The sequence below is a fragment of the Hevea brasiliensis genome, chromosome 16 (assembly GCF_030052815.1).
Source record: "Hevea brasiliensis isolate MT/VB/25A 57/8 chromosome 16, ASM3005281v1, whole genome shotgun sequence".
Classification (NCBI taxonomy): Eukaryota; Viridiplantae; Streptophyta; class Magnoliopsida; order Malpighiales; family Euphorbiaceae; genus Hevea; species Hevea brasiliensis.
Window position 1 is genome coordinate 62,422,555 of NC_079508.1, and position 23,094 is coordinate 62,445,648.

Consider the following 23,094-nt stretch of genomic DNA (forward strand, 5'->3'; position numbering starts at 1 on the left):
AAAAACACATCAATATATACAAAGTCCATCAAAGTTTCATCACACAAGCATGTAAAAGTGAATCCTGCATAAAAGGTATTTGTGACCCATTCCATATTGACTCAAATTCTGCAAATCAACAATTGGCACATAAAACTCCATAAAATTTGCATAAAGTTGCATCTATTCACAAATGATGAAATGAACTTTCCAAGTTATGCCAAGAAAAATGCAGCATTTCCACCTTGAATTCCACAACCCAAATAAGCTCAAAACTACAAAGGTGACTCACTTGCCACCATATTAACATTATAAGCACATATACTAAAAAGTTACACACCCAACCTCACCAAGAACATAAGCCATCTACTGCAGACACTCTCTTTGCTGCAGAATTTCTTCTTCCTCTGCATAAACTAGGTAACAGCCCCTGCACAGGTTATGCAGCAAAAACCAATCAGTTTTTGGGAGAGTTTGAAGGACAAAATTTTCAAGTTAAGAATCACTCCCCAGTAGTTCACCAACCTTCCTCCATTGAAATACATCTACAAGGGACAAAATTCAACAATGTCAAAAATTGAATTTGGGGAGATTCAAGATAAAAACAAAAACAATGAAAATAAAAGTAAATCAACAAAAAGGAAAATAAAAGAGCTTGGGATGCCTCCCAAGAGGGCTAATTTATAGTCCTTAGCTGGACCTTTCATGAATTTCACTAAAAAGAGGTGAGGGATTGGAGAGCTTGTAACAGCTTGCTCCCTTTATTAGGTCTCCAGTTATGTAATGCTTCAATCTATGCCCATTGACCTTAAAATTCCCAGATTTTTCACTCCAAATTTCAATTGCTCCATAAGGGAAAACCTTAGAAACTCTATATGGACCAGTCCACCTTGATTTAAGTTTTCCAGGGAACAATTTCAATCTTGAGTTGAACAACAAAACTAAATCACCTTCTTTGAATTCCTTTTTCCTAAGATGCTTATCATGCCAAACTTTAGTTCTTTCTTTGTAAATATGGGCATTTTCATAAGCATCCATCCTTAATTCTTCAAGCTCATTAAGCTGCAATAGTCTCTTTTCACCAGCTTGCTTAAGATCAAAATTCAAGGTCTGAATGGCCCAATATGCTCTATGTTCTAGCTCCACAGGTAAATGACAAGACTTACCATACACCAACCTAAATGGAGTAGTTCCTATAGGGGTTTTGTAAGCAGTCCTATATGCCCATAAAGCATCATCTAGTTTGATAGACCAATCTTTCCGAGAATTGTTCACTGTTTTCTCTAAGATATGTTTGAGCTCTCTGTTAGAAATTTCAACTTGTCCTGAAGTTTGAGGATGGTATGGGGTAGCTATCTTGTGCACTACCCCGTACTTCCTCATTAAGCTCTCAAATTGCTTATTACAAAAATGGGAACCCCCATCACTAATTATAGCCCTAGGAGCTCCGAATCTGCTCAAGACAAATTTCTTTAAGAATTTCACTACCACTCTAGCATCATTAGTTGGAGTTGCAATAGCTTCCACCCACTTTGACACATAGTCGACTCCAACTAGAATGTATTTATTACCAAATGAAGGAGGAAATGGCCCCATAAAATCTATTCCCCAGACATCAAATAATTCTACTTCAAGAATACCATTTAGGGGCATTTGATCTCTTTTTGACAAGTTTCCACTCCTTTGACATTTATCACATTCCAACACAAATTTCCTCACATCCTTAAAAAGATTTGGCCAAAAGAAATCAGCTTGCAAAATTTTACTAGCTGTTTTAGAGATTCCAAAATGTCCTCCATAATCAGAAGCATGGCAATGATGCATAATACTCTGTGTCTCCTCATCAGGAATACATCTCCTTATTAAACCATCACAACATCTCCTAAAGAGTAAAGGATCATCCCATCTATAAAACTTCACCTCATGCAAAAACTTTTTCTTTTGTTGCCATGTCATACCTAGGGGTAAAACTCCACAAGATAGATAATTCACTAAGTCTGCATACCAAGGTAGTTTAGCAACAAGAGAGAAAAGTTGTTCATCCAAGAAAAACTCATTAATAGGGATTTCATCCAATTCTTCATCATCCAATTTCAGCCTACTAAGATTATCTGCAACTACATTTTCAGCTCCCTTCTTATCTCTAATCTCCAAGTCAAACTCTTGTAGCATCAGAATCCACCTAATGAGCCTAGGTTTAGCCTCCTTTTTTCAGAGCAAATACCTGATGGCTGCATGATCTAAAAATATAACCACCTTTGAGTCAATGATGTAAGGTCTGAACTTTTCCAATGCAAAGACAATTGCTAAAAATTCCTTTTCAGTTGTTGCATAATTTGTTTGAGCCTCATCTAGTGTTCTACTAGCATAATAAATAGCATAAGCCTTTTTATCCTTTCTTTGACCAAGAATAGCTCCAATTGCATAGTTGCTAGCATCACACATAATTTCAAAAGGTAGGCTCCAATCAGGTGGTTGCATGATCGGTGCAGTGATAAGAGCTTGCTTCAACCTGCAAAAGGCATCCAAACACTCTTGGTCAAATACAAATGGTATGTCATGACTTAACAAATTAGACAAAGGTTTAGCTATTTTAGAAAAATCCTTGATAAAGCGTCTGTAGAACCCAGCATGTCCTAGAAAACTTCGAATTCCCTTGACATTGGTAGGAGGAGCCATCTTCTCTATCACTTTAACCTTGGCTTTATCAACCTCTATTCCTCTGTTGGACACCAGATGTCCAAGCACTATCCCTTCCTGAACCATGAAATGACACTTTTCCCAGTTTAACACAAGGTCAGTATCCGCACATCGCTGCAAAACTTTAGAAAGGTTAGCCAAGCATATGTCAAATGAAGATCCATAAACAGAAAAATCATCCATAAAAACCTCCATTATATCTTCAATGAAATCTGAGAAGATTGCCATCATGCACCTTTGAAAAGTGGCTGGTGCATTACACAACCCAAATGGCATCCTCCTATAAGCAAAGGTTCCATATGGACAAGTAAAAGTGGTTTTCTCTTGATCATTTGGATGGATAGGGATTTGAAAAAAACCTGAGTATCCATCTAGATAGCAAAAATAAGAATGCCTAGCCAGTCTTTCTAACATCTGATCAATGAAGGGAAGTGGAAAATGATATTTTCTAGTGGCTATATTTAATTTTCTGTAATCTATGCACATTCGCCAACTAGTTACTGTTCTTGTGGGGATTAATTCATTATTTTCATTTTTGACCACTGTCATTCCTCCCTTTTTTGGGACAACATGTACTGAGCTCACCCAAGTACTGTCTGAGATAGGATATATTATCCCTGCATCAAGCAACTTTAAAATTTCCTTTTTAACTTCTTTCATATTTGGGTTCAACCTTCTCTGATGTTCAATAGATGGCTTACAATTTTCTTCCAAAATAATTCTATGCATGCAAAAGTGTGGGCTTATTCCCTTAATGTCATCTATGGTGTATCCTAAAACTTTTCTGAATTGCCTCAACACTCTTAACAACTTATCAGCCTCTAAGGTACTCAAGTTTGCATTTACAATTACTGGATAAGTGTTATTGGTGCCAAGAAATTCATACCTGAGCTGAAAAGGAAGTTGCTTAAGTTCTACCTTAGGTGCATCTTCTTCCTTGAATGATGGTTGCTTAGATTCTGCTATTTCCTTTTGTGTGAGTTGAAAGACTGGAGCAGAAATGAATGGTGGACTTCCCTCTAGATGTTGAGCATATGCAGCCACATGAGGGTTGTCATAGTCTATGCCTTCTCCATGAACCAAACAATTTTCAAGTGGATCTTCTGGATATCTTTTTCTGAAGTGTTCTTCAACCAGCTCATCAATGATATCAACTCTCAAGCAAGTATCAGCTTCAGAATGATGCTTCTTCATAGTGTTATTAATATTGAAAACCAACTAATCTTCACCAACTCTAAGAGTCAGTTTTTCTCCCTTAACATCAATCAATGCTCCTGCTGTAGCTAGAAAGGGTCGTCCCAAGATAATTGGAATATTAGAATCCTCCTCCATGTCCAAGATGACAAAGTCAACAGGTATATAGAACTTCCCAACCTTTAGAGGCACATTCTCCAAAATCCCTTCAGGATACTTAATTGATCTGTACCAGTCAAGAGAAATGTGGGTTGGCTTAAGATCTCCCATATTGAGCTTCTCATAAATGGAAAGGGGCATAAGGCTTACACTAGCCCCTAAATCACATAAAGCTTTTGTAGAACATGATTCCCCAATGTGGCATGGAATTGAAAAACTCCCTGGATCCTTGAGCTTTGGAGGAAGTTTCCTTTGGAGGATAGCACTACATTCCTCAGTAAAGGCTACAGTTTCATGGTCTTCAATTCTTCTCTTGTTTGAGAGAATTTCTTTTAAGAATTTCGCATAAGAGGGCATTTGTGAAAGAGCATCAACAAAAGGCACATTTATGTAAAGCTTCTTCAAAACTTCTAAGAACTTCCCAAATTGCTTATCAAGCTTGGCTTTGTGAAATCTTTGTGGAAAGGGAAGCTGTGGCTTGTAGGGCTCAGGAGGTATATACTTCTCTTCCTTCTCTTCAATTTTCTCTTTATATTTTTCTGCACTCTCTTGTTTTTCACTTTTTTGTTTTTCACCCTCATCAGTTTCTTTCTCATTTTCTCTCTTCTCACTATTTTCACTCTTCTCATTATTTACAACTTTCCCACTTCTTAAAGTAATAGCTTGACACTGCTCTCTTGGGTTTTCTGGTTGACTTGGAAGCTTACCAAAAGACTTGGTACCTGAGGAAGATGCTTGTTGTGCAATCTGATTTTCCAGCATTCTGTTATGTGTTTGCATCTATTTTAGCCTTGCTTTCATCTCTCTCATCTCCTCATCATGCTTATTTTGGTTAGCAAGAATCTGTTGTAATAAAGCTTCTGTGGTGGGACTTTGTTCTTGCTGTTTTGATGGAGGATTCATATTTTTCTGCTGAAAATTAGGCAATGGTTGCCTATTTTGCTGATATGGAATTCCTTGTTGCTGTTGTGGTTGAAAATTTTGATTTGAGACTTGACTTTGCTGATTTCCCCATGAAAAGTTGGGATGATTCCTCCAAGTTGGATTATAGATTTGAGAGTAAGGATTCCCCATTTGTTTGTTTCCATAATTACCAACATATGCTGCTTGCTCTCCATAGTCTACTCCACAGCTGGTAGTTCCCTCTGCATAAGCCACTTGTTGTGAACTTCCAGATGATGATGATGAACTAACCAACATACTCAAATCTTCCATCTTCTTAGCCAAAACATTTGTAAGTGCATCAAACTTTGCATTAATCATGTTGAACGGATCAAGGTCATACATTCCAGCAGCTTGCCTTTTTTGAGTTGGAGCTGGTCCTCTTGGACTACTCCAAAGATGAGTATTCTTTGCAATTTTCTCCAATAGCTCATAAGCTTCATCTTCATGCTTCATAATAAATTCTCCTCCTGTTTGAGCATCAATAATCCCTCTAATTGCAGGAGTAACATTTGTGTAAAAATTCTGGTTTATCATCCATTTCGGAATGGCATGATGTGGGCATTGTCTCTCTAATTCCTTCCATCTCATCCATGACTCATATAGAGTTTCATCTTCTCTTGGTCTGAAAGCTGTCATTTGATTCCTCAACTCTTGAGTTTTTCCAAGTGGAAAATATTGTGCAAGAAATGCATTAGTGAGCTGCTCCCAATTTGTAATGGAGTTGTGAGGTAAAGAATCAAGCCAATCCAATGCTCTATCTTTCAAAGAGAACGGGAATAACTTCAATCTTGCTGCATCATCAGACACTCCAGGTTGTTTTTGCATGTCGCAGATCATAGCAAACTTCTTCAGATGTGTGTGTGGATTTTCAGAAGGATGTCCTCCGAATTGAGAATTCTGAATCATTTGAAGAACTCCAAAATCCATCTTGTAACTATTTGCATCAATTCTTGGTCTTGCTATGCTCTCTCTCAAGTCATCAAAACGAGGAAAAGCATGATCCATCATACTTCCCCTAGGCACATTAGCATTTACAACTTCTTCACCTTGGGCTGCATTTTCATTGTTTTGATCATTTCCAGCATTAACATCAATTCTCATTCTTTCATCAGCCATGACTTCTTCTAATTCAATTTCTCTCAATGCTTCTTTTCTTCTTCTGGTTTCTTTCTTGTTGGCTTTACAAAATTTCTCAATTTCAGGATTGAACAATAAGGATGTGTCACTTGTGCTTCTAGCTCTTCTCATAAAAGATTAAAAGTACCTGAAAAAGAACAAACAAACACAAAATGAAAAGATAACAAAAATAAAACTAAAAACAAACTAAAATAATCAAGAATTCATTTTTAAACAAACAACTCCCCGGCAACGGCGCCAAAAACTTGATGTGGCCCAATCGCAAGTGCACGGGTCGTACAAGTAATATAGAAAAAATATCGTTCCCACGAGGAGTTGTGTTAATGATTGAATTTTTGATATAAAAAGTTGACTAAATTGAACTATTCTTAAAATTAAAGTAATAAATTGATGGGTATTTGAGTATGAAATCTACATGTGCAAAATTAATAATCTATCCAACAATGTATTAATTAAACTAAAATTGCATCAATTTGAAATAAGCAAGCTGAAATCTATATGGCAAAATTAAAATGGCAAGCAATTAAATTCAATTAAAAATTAACAATTATGAAAAGGCGATTCTGGAGTTCGGGATTTCATATTCGAGCTATTTTGGGATTTTAAATTGGTTATCCAATCTTGTGGAACTTACGGGTTTTAAGGAGATTAATTCTTAAATCCTTTGAATACCCTTTCGAGTGAGACAAAGAGTGCCTTAATCAATCTAATCCTACTTTCGTGGAGTTAGAGTTAATTAAGACCCATTAAGTTCTTTAATTAATCTGTAAATCCTCTTAATCCTTAGTCTATTTCTAGAGCTAAGTTAATTAAGTCCAATTTCTTGATTATCTATCACAAGGCCTTCTCCTTTCGGTGCCTCAACCATGGATTAAGAACATTACTCAATGGGATCCTACACTAAGCATGTCATCAAGCACACAAGAAATGAATAAAACTCATTAAGACAAGAAAATATGGATTACCCAATCAAAATCCACAAAATATCTCAAATATTACAACCTTTACTCCAGAATCAAAATAAAACTACTCACTACCCATAATGTTTACAAGAAATTCTTAGTTTGTATGGAAATAAAGCTTTAATCTAAGTTAGGAAACAAGAAACTAAACACTAGAAATGTAGGAAAAATGTAAGGAAGGAAAGAAATCTGCAAATCTTGGTTGAAAATGGTGTGGAAGGTGAAAATGACTCTTCAGCTGCTGCCTCTCCTCTTTCTTTCCTTTTCTGCTCCTTGTCTCCCTTTCTAAAATGGGAAATGGGACTATTTATAGCATTTTCTGACATGGAGCCCTAAAATGGTGTGTTTGAGGAGGGATTTTACGAGGAATCTTACGCGACTCATTAATGAACTCTTTATGGGATTGCATAAGTGGGTGCATAAGTCATGCAGTCCCTTATGCAGTTTTCGGCTGGTTTCTGGTTCACTTATGTGAAACTGCATGACTTGGTGCATAGGTTATGCACAATTCCGTGAAAGTGCATAAGGGAGGCGTGAATGTGCATAAGCTATGCAGTCTCCTTATGCACATTTCGGCAGGTATTGGAACAGTGATTTTTCTCCTTATGCAGATCCGCATAACTTATGCGGCAAGTTATGCACAATTTGGTCAATGCATATTTCAGCTTGAAAACTTGTTTTTGACATCTTTGGCTGTAGAAGTCACTCCTCAATGGCAAAATTTCTCTTCAGTCCTTCAAAAACACCATTTTTCCTACAAAACAAAGTAAAAATTACAAATTAATGCAAAATTGACAACTATGAAAAACTAACTAAATAACTAATGAAATTGGCTAAAAATGACTAATAATAAAATAAAATGGCTATGAAATTAAACCTAAATGACTATGCAAAATGTATGCATCATATGGGTAGAGAGAGTATCAACTTATATATTTATTTATTTAATTTGGTACGTCTATCAAGTAATCCATGTACGATTAGAATTCTTTTAATTAAAGTAATCCTTGTATAATTAGGATTTGTATTAATTAAAATAAATATCAATTGATATCGAGTCACATTAAAATAATTGATTTTAATCCATATAATAATATTAATTACCAAACAAAATCTTACATTCTCCCACTTGGCATGATAATCAATTGATATAAATTTTAATAATATAAACATTAGACGCACATAGAAAAAATAAATTATTTCCATAATATACTTCATAATTACCTTTTTATAATAAATTATTAAGTGTAAATTATGGCAATTGTACATTGTTGAGCAATTTTCCAAAAGATGGTGATTGAAAAAAAAAATTTACTAAAAGGAGGTGACTTGAAAATTATTTATCAAAAAATGGTGTTTTAACTGACATAAAAGAGAGAGAGAGAGCCAATCGTCAATATGGGTAGCATCCAGCAAATAAAAAATAAAAAAATTACAATTACTGAAAAGTAACTAAAATAATTTTGAAGTCACCTCTTTTGATAAATTTTTTTTTTCAATCACCAACCATTGGAAAATTGTCCTACATTGTTTAATATCATCATTCCTTTCATATACCATAATACTAACAATTTATCACAGTAGGTTCACGATAGATATATGTATATAAAATGTGGCTCCTTCATCACGTTTTCAAAAGGCTTTTGGGAATAAGTTTCCCAAAATTCTTGGCCAGATAGTTAGGCCATTCTAATCATTATTATTATTATTTTTTTTTTCAGAAAACTTGTTCCCAGATTCTATGTAACATGTTTTTTTGACGTGTTCTTCATCCTCATGCATAAATCTAAAATTTTCTTCATAATTTATACAGCTTAAATTAATCCTTTGAGAAAGAGACATAATTCTACCCAAATCTAATATTAGATCTCACCACAATATCATACACATAAAATTTTAATGGAAAAATTTTATTGTTCAAAATCTAGGGCTCTTATATCACATGTAAGATAATTCTTAATAGACCATAATAATTATAAATATAACGTGAACCATAAATATAAAATACAATCTTTACCCTAATAATAGATCTTCAACAAATAAATTCTCACCGATTTGGAAAGCCTACCTTATATGGAGTTTAATTGAGTCATGATAATAATTGAGAGAGACCTTTAATTCAATAAATTGATTTCTCTCTCTTGATTCACACACAAAACTTTAGAATACTTTCTTGATATAACCCTAATATCTGTGACTTTATAAAAAAGAATGCGTGTGTTCTTATGGGTAGAGAGGGAATTGGCTTATATATATGTCCTTTTAATCTGGTACGTCCATTAAGTAATCCATGTATGATTAGGATTTGTATCAATTAAAGTAAATATTAATTAATATCAGATCACATTAAAAGAATTGATTTTTGTTAAATTTAGAGAGAGTGTTGGTCAAATTACAATTAATTTATTTTAATTCGAGTTTATATAATTTATTAAATTGCTTTACACATCCAAATGACTAGTCAAGTTAATGTTGCAATCTAACCACTTATATTTATTCTTTTATTTTTATACTTTTCCCAGATATGGGATTTATAATCCCAACAATTTTGATCCATATGGTACCGAGCAAAATCTTACATTGTAAGCTTTATCTTCCCCCGTTTGTGGCTTATAAATAGCCAAGAAAACTTAATGATTACCAACTCATCAAGCTTGGATCCATCTCTACTTCAGTACTAATTGATCCTACAAAGTTCAATAATTTACTTTCTTTACTTTCATGGATTCCGATCTCTCTGTCAGTATCCCTCGTGTCCTCATCGTCTCTAGACGCTGCGTTCGCAAGAGCAAGTTCGTAGATTTTGTGGGTAGGTTGATTTTCGGTTTTTGAATTTCCCTTTTCAATCTTTAAACGTATAGTACATAACCATTATTCATTTTCTGCGTAAAATTTTCAGGTGAATATCACCTTGATCTTATAGTAGGCTACGGTGCCGTACCAGTTATTGTGCCTCGTGTTAGTGGGGTGAATAAGTTGTTGGACAGTTTTGAGCCGATCCATGGTGTTCTTCTTTGTGAAGGAGAAGATATTGATCCATCTCTGTATGATGCTGAATCAACTAATCTTTCACCAGAAGAGTTGGAACAAATCAGGAGGCTGCACGCAAGCGATACAGCTATTGACAGAGAGAAGGATTCAATCGAATTTAGGCTTGCTAAACTTTGCCTGGAAAGGAACATACCTTACTTGGGAATTTGCAGAGGTTCACAGGTTCTAAATGTTGCCTGCGGAGGTACCCTTTATCTAGATATAGAAAAAGAGATATCAAACACGTTCGCGAAGTCCCAAAGAGTGAAGCACATTGATTATGATAATTATGATGGGCATCGACACGTGATTAAGGTAATTGAGAGCAGCCCTCTGCACCATTGGTTCAAGGATTCTTTGGAAGAGGGTAAAATGGAAATTTCCGTTAATAGTTACCACCACCAAGGCGTTAAGAGGTTGGCCCAAAGATTTGTGCCAATGGCTTACGCACCTGATGGATTGATTGAAGCGTTTTATGATCCAGATGCCTATAATCCTGAAGAGGGTAAGTTTATAATGGGACTCCAGTTCCATCCGGAGAGAATGAGGCAGCCTGATACCGATCAATTTGATTATCCAGGATGCCCAAAGGCTTATCAGGTATCTATGAGATGTTTTTATATAACATTAATAAATTGATGTATTATTAGTCTACGTGTTTGGAGTAACATGAAGATGCATGTATGCAGGAATTTGTGAAGGCTGTAATTGTCTATCAGAAGAAACTTGATAGCACTACATCAGTGCCAAAGCCTATGAACCTAAATCAAGAAATGGAGAATAAAAGAAAAGTTATACTATGGAGCTTCTCATTTGCAAGAAATATGTTTACTACTGGCCAAGAGCTGCACCCATCAAAAGAATCAGAGCTGAAAGCTGGAGCAGAATTTCCACAGGTATATGAATTCGATTAATTAGCTTCTCGTTCTTTTCAGAAATTTTAATCTTATTCTCCATATATCTCACTTAATCAATTTATCATTGCAGTGCAACACAGCTTTGAGCCAACAAGAGAATAGGCTAGAGCAGATAGGAGCAACAGTGAGGAATGGTGGATCCTACATTGAGAGATTGCAGTTGAATGAGGAAAGTGAAAGCCTAGCAAAAAATGTGATGGGAGAAATGTCGATAGAGCAGTTATCTGATCTCCTGCCTTTCTACCACGTGATGGGCCAGATTTGCTCTGAGGTCCTGGAAAGAAAGCTTAACGGCATTAATTGTCAGTGAGATCGCTTCCTGATATATGTGTCCTTTTATTCATCACAGTACTAAATTCACAGGAATCGCCTGGGATATGGATTCCTGGGTTTCTTTTCACGTGTGAATGATGCAAAAGAGCAATTATCTCCATTTTCCTACATGTGTGCTCAAAATGAGCAAAAGATCAATGTCTTTGTTCATAAATTATTACAAAAGCTTGTTCTCTACTTAATTCAATTTTATATTTTACCGATTAATTATTGAACTTAACATGAATTGGAATACTGTTCAAAGAAGTGAAAGTGAATGATTTTACCGCTGAGGAATACATCCGATGCAGACCCCATATATAGCTACTTTGTACGTGTTTATTGATGTCATTTTTATCAACTAAGAATATTTTTAGAATATCTTATTCACCTAATTACACTAATAAACGTATATTTTATTACAGTTTTAACTTGATGATAATGGAGTCGTTTTTAGACTATAAAATTGTAACACCCTCACATTGGACAGTTCCATACAATCTACTGTTCTGGTGATTGATGGCTGTCCGGACAGTCAGGATATTCAGAACCATAATTAAGTAACCTAGAAAAGTCATAGATAAAAATAAATAGCAATTACATGGAAGTAAAAAGGAAATGAAGAAAACAAAGCATAATGGGTTAAATGAGCCATGGCAACCGCGATAGGTAACCGTACTGGGAAGTGACTGCGAGCTTAGTTGTTATCCTGATTTCGTGTGGGACCCTGTGACACTGCAGGCCTAGGAATAATTACAAAGCTAAGGGAAATGTTTAAACCACAGAAAAGAATTGAGAATAAACTCAAATAATTGGATTAGGGTTCAGGAAGCAATACAGAGTTATTGGAAAATCAGATCAGACCGGTAAATGGCAATTTGGTCAATTCATCCTTAGAGGTGACTCTTGGCCTAAATATCCATTAAAATATGTGAAATTAAAATTATGAAAAACATATTAGAAATGAAGAGGTTGATGGAAAAAAAAAAGAAAAGAAAAAGGAAATTAAATAAAAGAATTATGACATCATCATGATGATGCAAACATGACATCATAAATAATAATAATTTAATTAATTAGTTTGAATAAGTCAAAAAGGGGATAAATACAAATACAAATAAAAAAAATATATGGTCTTCAACTTCATCTTCTTGTTGTCCCTTTCTCATGCTCTCTCTCCTCCATTTTCAAGCTCACCCAAGCTTGAATCCCCACTTATTTTCCATGAAAATTTCAATTAAATTATAGAAAACTTCTAATCAAGCTTCAAAGTGAAGGTTTGGAGAAAAAGAAACAAGAAAGAGTGAAGGGATTTGAAGATTAGAAGAGCTTCATAAGAAGTAAACTAGCTTTCAAACTTAGTTATGGATGAATTTCTTGAAAATAGGTTTAATTGAGTAGAAATAACTTGAAAAATTGAAAAATCATGGATGTATGGGAGCTAAGGAATTTTCAGCAGTCATGGAGTTGAGAGGAATTGATGTGTTTTAATACAATTAAAGATGTGTGCAAGCTTAAAGGATTGGGTAGATGTGATTAGTATGTTTTGATTGCATGAATTATGATGATTGGAAAAATTAAGGTTTATGGCACTTAGGGTTTTGGGAAAAAATTGAGGATTTTGGTAAATTGATGCCAATTTACCTAATTGATGCTTAAATTGGTCAATTGGTGTGCTTATGAGTGCATGTGAATGCATGTAAATTGAATTGGGATTGAATGTGATGCTGCCCCAATCTGGACAACTTGACCCTTGTCCCTTTAAATGGTTAGAATTGAAATTTTGTTGCTCCAATTGGTGTGAGACCAATTGGAGATGAAAATTAAGACCTAATGCAACAATTTTCATGCAGAAACCTTGCCCTAAAATTGAATACAAGTTGGTGTAAAAATTGATTAAATCCGGATTAGGTACCCTATCACTGGATAAAACTGACTATATGAACAGTACATGTTCAAATGGTCATAACTTGGAGTAGAAAGGTCCAAATGACCTAATTTTTAAACCATTAGAAAGCTATGACATAGTAAAACAACTTTTATGAAGGATATAAACCCAAATTCTGACCAAAACCAAATCAAATTGCCAACCAAAATTGAGTCACTAAAAATGCCAGAACCCTAAACTTGCCAAGAAATCTGGACTTTGGTCAATCCTGCTAGTTATGGTTAAATCGCCATAACTTGAGCTACAAAACTCCAAATGGAGTGATTCAAAAAGGGAATTAAACTTGACACACTAAGGGACAACTTTAATGAGGGAAAGTTGGCCAAATTTTCACTGTAGAGAGGTCCAATGGAATAGTGAACATAGGACACAAAAACTAAAATTTTGGAAATACTCTTAGGGAGCTTTGAATTCCAATTGACAACCAATGCCAATAAAATTGTGACCCAAAATGTGGTATGTGGGTGTAACTAGAACTAAGATGCCTATTAAAGATGAAAAAGTCAACATTTTGACTTGAATAGTAAAATGAATAGTAACCACAAATACAACAATTGCAAAGGACCCAAAAGTGTATAAATCTTAGTGGATAAATTAAGTGTACAAAATTTAATTGTTAGATTTATTAGTTAGAAATAAATTGAATAGATATTGAAACGCTTTAATTTTGTGTTTCAGTGAGAAAAGAACCTTCCAAGGAAGGAATTAGAGAAGATTGAATTAAGGCAAGGTAAAAAGGTTTGTGCATAACTAGTTCTTAACTATTAATTGTTTTACATATTTCAATTGATTTAAATGGTTTGATTTTCTTCATGTATTATGTTCATTAAATATTGATTTTTATTTCAACAATTATTGAATATTATTATGGTGTGAATGAATTTGATTTTGAGAAATTGTGATTTAAATGGGGTTTGCATGGAACATAGAAATTTAATTTGAATTATGGCTTGCATGGAAAAAATTTGATTACTGAGAATGGCATGGAAACGATTTGTGTTATGATTTTATGCTCAGAAAAAGGGGCAATGAATGTTCGGATGTTAGTTTGTATCTCACTACTAATACTTGACATGGTCATTACCCGTCCCTCATTTGTTGAGGAGACACTGGTGTTAGCTTTGTTTGATTACCATGGTATGAGCACATTGATGATTTGATCTTCCTCATATAAGAGGTTAGATCTACTTTGAATATGGCCCTTTTCGGAAATTAAATTGTTATGGTGTAATGGATGGAATGTGCACGATTCGATCTTCCCAACCATACGGAGTGAGAATCACTTTGAAGATTGCCCTTGCGGATTAGTCTTGCATGAAGTTAGTGAGAATAAGAATGGTTTTGGAAAGTGAGCAATGGTGATTGTAAAAGGATAATTATGCATAAATGATTAAAAAGAGATTATTTATTTTAGTTGGTTTATGTTTTTACGCTTTTATTTATTTTGTGAAATTTAATATTTACTTCCATAATTGATGGAAATATTTCAAATGTCCATCTATGATTTGGGAAAATTTTAATTATTGATCAATCTCATTTAAATACTTGATTTGTATTATTAAAAATATTGGCTTTGATTTTATGAATTACGAAGAAATCGACATTTCTAATTTTTGTTATGGTTTGTCAACGTATATTTTGTATTATATTTTAAATTTATTAGTTGTGCACCACTGAGTTCACCGCTCAGCGATAGCTTTTTATGCTGTCGCAGGTGAAAGTAAGGATAAAGCAGCTGAGTGAGATCACTAGAGGCTGTGACCTGAAGACATATGAAAAATAAATTTTCAGTGTATTATAGGTATATCCCTGTGTATTATAGGTATATCCCTATGTATTAGATTTTGATGTAATCATGTAATTATATGTATATAATTTCATTCGAGCAGTTGTATAAACTCTTTTGTAATATTACTCTGAGATTTTATTTACTTGTATATTTTTGAAAAATTAATCTTATTACTCCAATGAATGAAATGTTTAAATTTCTTTCTAAGTTTTGCAAAGGATGAATTAATTTCTTTATATTGAAATTTATGAGAATGTAATGAGATATTTTAGTGTTGGATTTAATGCAAATTGAGTTGCTTGTGTTGCATAATGGGATGATATTAAGTTTACTGGAGTTGTGGATAAATAAAATATTGGAAGTGTTTTTCACAGGTTTTTGAAAAACTGTTTTCCCAAACTATAGACGACACTGTCACACCTTACCCCTTCGTAAGGCACGACATGATCCCATAGTATACCTAATAAATCACCGAACTTCGTCTACCGATAATTCATTAAATACACTACAAAGGATTTTAAACCAATTTTCATTACTTTTTAAGGTGGTGAGCAATTTTGGTAGGTATTAAAAACCTTTAATTGGAGTTTAACCACATATCAAATATTTAAGCAATTTTAAGTTTTCGCAAATTTTATAAAAATTTCGGCAGAGTGTCGTCTATAATTGAGAAAAATCAGTTCTTCAAAACCTGTGAAAACACTCCCAATAATTTCATATTTCAACCTCAACCTCCAATAAAATCTCAATTCAACACAGTCCAACCAAATTTCAATTCAAAATTCACAACTCAAAATATTTTCAAAATAATTCAACAAACTCAATAATATTACTTTGAATTTAATTTACATACACAAGCCTTAATATACAGAAAGAAAATCCAAAAATAATATTATTATATATTTAAGTGTACAACTGCTCATTTACTACATAGATACATATGAACAATATCATATTTACATTAAACTAAATTACATGGGTATAAAATAATAACCGTACAAAAACTTCAGTGGGGTCCTTATCAACTTAGCAGCTCACTCTGCTATTTTTTCTTTTTCCTTATCTGCGACAGCAAATAAAGCTATCGCTGAGTATTGTTTACTCAATGGTACACAATAAAAATTTAAAGATGCGGAAAATAAAATATTCATCGATAAACAGTAATTCCAAGCCTTTCATAATCACATTTCACAAATTTCAAATCACATTTATAATGCCATTTTGTCAAATAATTTATAAAGCACAGTATTGCCAATCCATACACAACTTAGGTCATGACACAAAATTTTCGATCAATGCTGTGTTGTACACCATGACAAAGCAATCTCAACCCCACTAATCGAAATCAATGAGGGAGGTGGCTAGCTAGCTATATAAGTACTCATCCGATCTCAACCTCAACTGGCAAGCCATAGAGGGAGGAATATAGTCGATCTCAACCCCGTAAACAAAGGAGGAATATAATGATATTATCATGCTAAGTGTGTCACACCCTACTCCTCGTAAGGCATAACATGTTCCCGTAGAACACCTAATAAATTACCGTACTTCGCCTACCGATAACCCATTAAATATACTACAAGGGATTTTAAAATAATTTCCATTCATTTTTAAGTTGGTGGGTAAATTTTTCACAAATATTAAAAACCTTTAATTGACACTAAGTCACAAATCAAAATTTTGGATATTTAAAACTACCGCAATTTTTACAAAAATTCCAGCAGAGTGCCAACTGTATTTTGAGAAAACAGTTCTTCAAAATCTGAAAAAAAAACACACATCCAATATGTTTTCTCAACCACAACTCCAATACAAATCATTTTTATATCCCAATTCAACACAATCACTCAATTCAATTTTCAACCCATATATGGGTTTCAAAACACAAGAGGAAATTTGAATATCATACTCATTAGGATAATAAAATTACTATTACAAAATATACAAGTAAAGAAATTCTCAAATTAAGATTACAATAATTTGATTCCAATACATACCAAAATAATATTACAAGAGTTTTTGTACAACTGCTCAAACAATTTACATTCATATAATTATATGCATACATCAAAATCTAATGTACAAGAGTATACCTCTAATATACCCAACGCCAATCCTAATGAGTCTTCAAGGCGCAACTACTGAAAATCTCATTCAGCTGCTTTATCTTTATTTTCACCTGCGACAGCATATAAAGCTATCGTTGAGTGCTGAACTTAGTGGTGCACAACTATAATTTAAAATATAATATACAATACCTTGCCAAAATTTTAGCAAAGAATTTAGAAATCTTGAAATTCAATCAAAATTCCAAAAATTAAAATATTCGTTGCCAATAAAATAAATCATTTGTTAAAATGACTCTGCTCAAGAATTTCAATTTATCAAATCATAACTAAACATTTAAAGTAATTCCAGTAATTTATAGAAACAAATCTTAATTTCAATAAAACCAATTATGCATAAATTCCATTTGAAATCACAATTCTTGCTATTCAAAACCCATTTTTTATCTCACTAACTATGCAAGACAAATCCGTAAGGGCCATCTTCGGGGCAATTTTAACTCCCTATGGTCGGGGAGATCAAATCGTTCTAACTCCCTATGGCCGAGGAGGTCGAATCATCGTGCACAGTACACACCACAATAATGAAACTTCCAAAAGGGCCAATGAAAAACTTAGACCCAACCTTTAATAAGAGGAGAATCTAAGCCTGTGCACCTACCATGGTAATCAAAACAAAGCTAACTCCATTGTCTCCTCAACAAATGAGGGAGACAGGTAATAACCTATTCAAACATCTATAGTAAGATATAAAACAATATCATGAATTTTTTTTATCTTTTTTGTGAGCATAAATCACAACACAATTTAATTCAAAGTCAATTTCAATATCTAATAAGTTTTATGCTCATCACAATTCAAAACATAATTTGTATTTTTTTCATGCAAATTCCATTTCAATCACAACTTTCTGAAACTGGATTCATTCAATCCATATCAAAAATAAAATCATAACTTAATCATTTTCCCACAACCAAACTCATTTATGCCATAACACATTTCAACAATCACTGAAATAAATTCAATAATTAGTAAATATAATACATAAAGAAACTAAAATCCTTTAATCAAATAAAATATGTAAAACATTAACAATGTAAAACTAGTTGTACACAAACCTCTTTGTCAACTAGTTTACTCCAATTTTCAATTTTTCCTCGAAGATCCCTTTCTAGTCTCTTTTTTAACTGAAATATAGTTTACAGTATTTCAGTACCATATTTTATAATAAGTCCATTAATTTATTTCATGCCTACTTAATTGTAGCCTTAAATTCGCTTAAAATGGTATTCTTTGAATTTTGTATTTTTGGGTCACTATTCATTACACTATTCAAGTCAAAATATTAACTTTTTCCTACTAAATAGGTTTATTAATTCTAATTGCACCTATATATCACATTTTGGGTGTCAATTTCGTTGGCATTGTTTGCCAATTCAATTTCTAATTTCCCTAGGTGCAAATCCAAAAATTCAGTTTTGGGTCACTATTTTATACTGTTCTATTAGTCTGGTTACTATAGGAATTTGGCTAAATGTCATTCATTAAAGTTGTACCTCAATGTCTTAACTTTAATTCCCTTTTTGAATCTCTCCATTTGGAGTTTTGTAGACCAAGTTATGCCTATTTTTTTAAGGCTGGCCGGATTGGTCCAAACCCAGAAATTCTGGGCAATTTCTAGTTCTGGTAGTTTTGGTAACCCAACTTTGGGTGGCAATTAGACTTGGTTTTGGGCAGAATTTGGGTTGGTGTTCTTCATAAAAGTTGTAGTACTATGTCATATCTTTCCAATGCCACAAAAATCCAATCATTTGGACCTTCCTAGACCAAGTTATATCCAAATGAACAAACATTTGGTCATTTTTGAACAGTGGTAGTGTGCCAATTCTGGGTTTGACCTAATTGTTCACTAACATAGAGTCACTTTCTGGGCATGATTTCTACATAAAAAATGTGTCATTATGTGTCTACTTTCATCTCCAATTGGCCTCACACCAATTGGAGAGGCAAAATTACAGTTTTGGTCCCTGAAAGGGACTTAGGTCAGGTTGTCCAGTAGTGACCCCTCACCAATCCGAATTTGACTTAACTTTTCTCCATTCAAACACATTCTAAATTACACCAATTAACCATTTTAAACCTCACTTAGGTCAAGGTACATCAATTTACTAAATTCTCAAATTTTCTCCCCAAACCCTAAGGGTCAAGAACCCTAATTTTTCTAAATGTTGCAATTTATGCAATTCACACATATAAATCACCTATCCATCATCAATTCACTAAGAATTTATGTTTAATTGAACTAAGTTCCATCACTTCCACTTATCCCTAGCATGACCGAAATTCCCTAATGGTTTACCACACTTGATTTTATTAAAATTTTCCACAATTTCAAGCTTAACTCATACACATAAACACTTCTGAAGAGAAATTAAGTGTTTAATTACTAACCTTTGTATAACTTTTCAATCTTTAATTTCTTCAACTTTTTCTTCTTTCTTTCTCCTTCAATCTTCTTTCCAAGGCTCAATTACTAGTTTTCTTTAAGGAAAGTAGGGAATTTAGGGTTGAAATTAGGGTTTAGGAAGCTTAACCATAAGCTTCCATGGTGGAAATTGAGAGAAATTTGTGAGAGAGAGAGATGAGTGAAGTGTGGCGGCAAAGAGAGGTAGAAGAAGACCAAAATTATACTTTTAATTTTCATTTTATTTTCTTTATACTTATCCATAATTAGTTAATTAAATTGTAATTACTTTTTTGATATCATGCTTACCTCACTAGGATGATGTCATAAAAATTTATTTTCTTTTCTTTTCTTTTCCTTGAGTTTTCCATAGTTCTTTAATTTAATTCTATATTTCAAAATTTTCATTTCTCAGATTTTATTGGATAGTTAGGTCGTGAGTCACCTCTAAGGGTGAATTGACCAATTTGTCCATCGCTGGTCTGATCCGGTTTACTAATAATACTGTATTTCTTTCAGAACCCTGGCCTAATTATTTGATTTGGTTCTTAACCTTTTTCTATGATTTTCACATTTTCCCTAGCTTCTCAATTTTTCCTAGGACTGTGGTGTCACAATGCCCCGTATGAAAATAGGGTTATAACTGATCTCGCAGTCACTTCCCGGTACGTTTACCCATCGTTGTGACCCCCGGCTCATTTAACCTTTAATGTTTTATTTTTTTGATCTATATTTAATCTTCTGGTAATCACTATTAATTCTTGTTCAGGGCTTTTCTAGATGACTTAAATATGGTTCTAATCCTCTTAATTGTCCGAACCGACACCGGTCACCGGAACAGTGATTTGCATAGGACTATGCATATAGGGGTGTTACAATTCTCCCCCCCTCCCCCCCCCCCTCTTAAAAGAAATTTCAACCTCAAAAATTTTCCCACTGTCAGTCCTTAATCATCCGTATGTGTCGTTTTCTCATGTCTCTTTCACATTTCCATGTAGCCTCATAATCTGAATGATGGTCTGCAGCACTTTAGCCAATAATATTACAGATCGATTGCTCACTTCGTGTGCCAAGTTTCTTATGACCTTCTGTCATAAGTTAGATTCAAATTCATTTCAATTTTAGAGGTAACCAAATTTGTGTGCTAGTGGATTCACTTTTTCTAGGACCTCGTATGATCCTATGAGTGAGAACTTAGTTTTAATCTTTTCTTATCAAATCTCTTGATCATTTGATGCAACCTTCTGTTTAGTTTGGAATGTTTTAGTCTTTTCTTATTGTTGTTTTAGCAATTATTTTCCTTTCTAGTCTCTCTCTCTCTCTCTCTCTTTTTTAAATGACCTCGTTGGTCATATATGAACTGCTTATCTCTTTATTGGCCATAGGTCTACAACCACTATCTTACCATCTCCATTTATGACCCAGGCCTATGTGCCATTTTGTACTACCTTGTTTGCTTTTGTTTAACTTATTCTTTCTTGATAGAATAGTTTGGGATATCGTTACGGTCTTAAGTCGGTTGTTTGCCCTGGTGGCAATTCCTCAACTAGTGTTATTCTCATTGTTATAACTTAATTGCATATTATCCCCATATTACTTACTATAACTTGAAGTGGGGATAACAGATCCTACAATTTTAAACTCTATGGCAGGGCTATTAACACTGTCCCAAATTAACTTATTCCGATGTTTGCACTTTTATACCATAATAAATATTTTTCCTGATGTCATTCCTTTTTACCATACTCATCCTTACTTTTCTATTTACTTCTCTTTCCATTCCACAACTTAACTTAGCTTTAATTAATTCCTTTCTCAGTTTTATCTTCTTCCTTGACTCGACTGTCGAGTCAAAGTTTAGCACCTCTTATCGCCCCTAATAAATTCGTTATACTTCAATATTATTTTGATTTGGTCCTCTGACCATTTTAGTCAATGCTCTTACTAATATTCGTAACATTTCTTTGTTACATTTAAGCCAATTATTCCAATTTTCATTTACACCTTTCTTTTATCTATCGGTATTCTATAGCTTATTTTTCACTGATGTGTAATCATTACTTCCTTATGTGCTGAACTATAACCTTTCGATAATCTAACTTTAGAGTTTTAAATCTCAGGTTAGGATTTTCAAGCTCCCTTCCAATAATAAAATTCTATCCTGGTAGAACTCTATCAAAACAGATGCCATTTGCAACTATTCTTATCTTGGTATACTATTGGGTAGTACGTAGCTCTACACAATAATCCTAAGTCAATACTACAATCTGCAGCTTACAGTACAAACATTAAGAATATTGTATAGTTACTATGATACATTCCAATAGTTCAAACTTTTCTACATTTTATTCTTTTCGAACTTACTAATATTTGAAACTCATTTTGATTACAATATCCTTTAATAATTACTAACAGTAACATTTTTGCCCTCATCCAGAGTAATTCTATTACTGTAACTTACTTTTAAGTCCTCTTGCCTTATATTAAATAGGCTCACCAATGAACTTTATAAATTATGGTGTGTTAGAAAATACTTTTCGCTAACAAACTCTTCCAAAACTAATGTCAATCACACTTGTTGTTGTAGTTTATATCTTAAAGGACTAGTTACTAATGCATCAAAATTTATTCCCATGCAAAGGAATAATAACAAAACATATAATTCTAAGACTAACATACAAACAAGTAGTGCTGGGATCAAATAATAACTAATTGTTTCTTCTAAAAATTAAGAACTTACCAGCCACCACATCCGAAGTTTCTGCTCTTTCCCCCTGGTGCCTAGAGTACACCCTGGCTGGTTCACTACTCTGTTCAGGTTGATTTACTGTGCTTAGATTATGAGGAGTACTAACTCTATTTCTATCATGACCTCTACTGACTGTCTGTGAATTTCAGAGAGCAGATCAAGGTTCTCTAGTACAATCTCTAGCAAAGTGTCCAAGCTTTCCACAATTGTAGCAAGCTTTAGTGGCTTTACGACAAATGCCCCCATGTAGTTTGCCACAAGAGTTGCAGATGCGAGGAGGATATAAGCTTCTAGTTGTTTGACGACTGGACCTTGGTGGCTTCCGTTCTGATGATTCGCCTCTGTCATATCCCTGAGCTCGGGGTTCCTCAAATTCTTTTCTCTTCCCTAAATTACTATTCGAGCTCTGACCACCAGGTTTCTCACTCTTCTCTATTTCATGTTGCCCTTGTGGGGGTTGGGTCTGTACTTAGGCTTGAGTTGACAGACTATCAGCCATTTGTTAAAAGAAGGTGGCCAGTTGCTGGGCCATTTGCGTAGTAATTTGTAGTGGTGGAACTGGTACAGTCAGGCTTTCGACACTCTGAGGAGCTGAGGCCTCCCCTTGTGCCTCAACTGTAACTAGTTGTTCTACTGTTTTATCTCCCTCTTCCATTTCTATTCAAAAAAATCTTCTTTCTCTCCATTAGTCCTTGTTTATGATGTAAATGTACTATATGTATCAAACATTTGACCAGTTGTAT

The 23,094-nt window shown here is 33.9% G+C and overlaps 1 non-coding gene and 1 pseudogene across 1 annotated transcript; both read left to right on the plus strand.

The window, feature by feature from the left end:
* The first annotated feature begins 5,521 nt into the window (after window positions 1–5,521).
* LOC131175120 (small nucleolar RNA R71) lies at window positions 5,522–5,629 on the plus strand. The gene has a single exon (XR_009145281.1). It is a non-coding gene; the product is annotated as a small nucleolar RNA R71 (small nucleolar RNA).
* A 4,168-nt stretch (window positions 5,630–9,797) lies between these two features.
* LOC110641491 (putative glutamine amidotransferase GAT1_2.1) lies at window positions 9,798–11,456 on the plus strand (annotated as a pseudogene).
* Window positions 11,457–23,094: the final 11,638 nt, after the last annotated feature.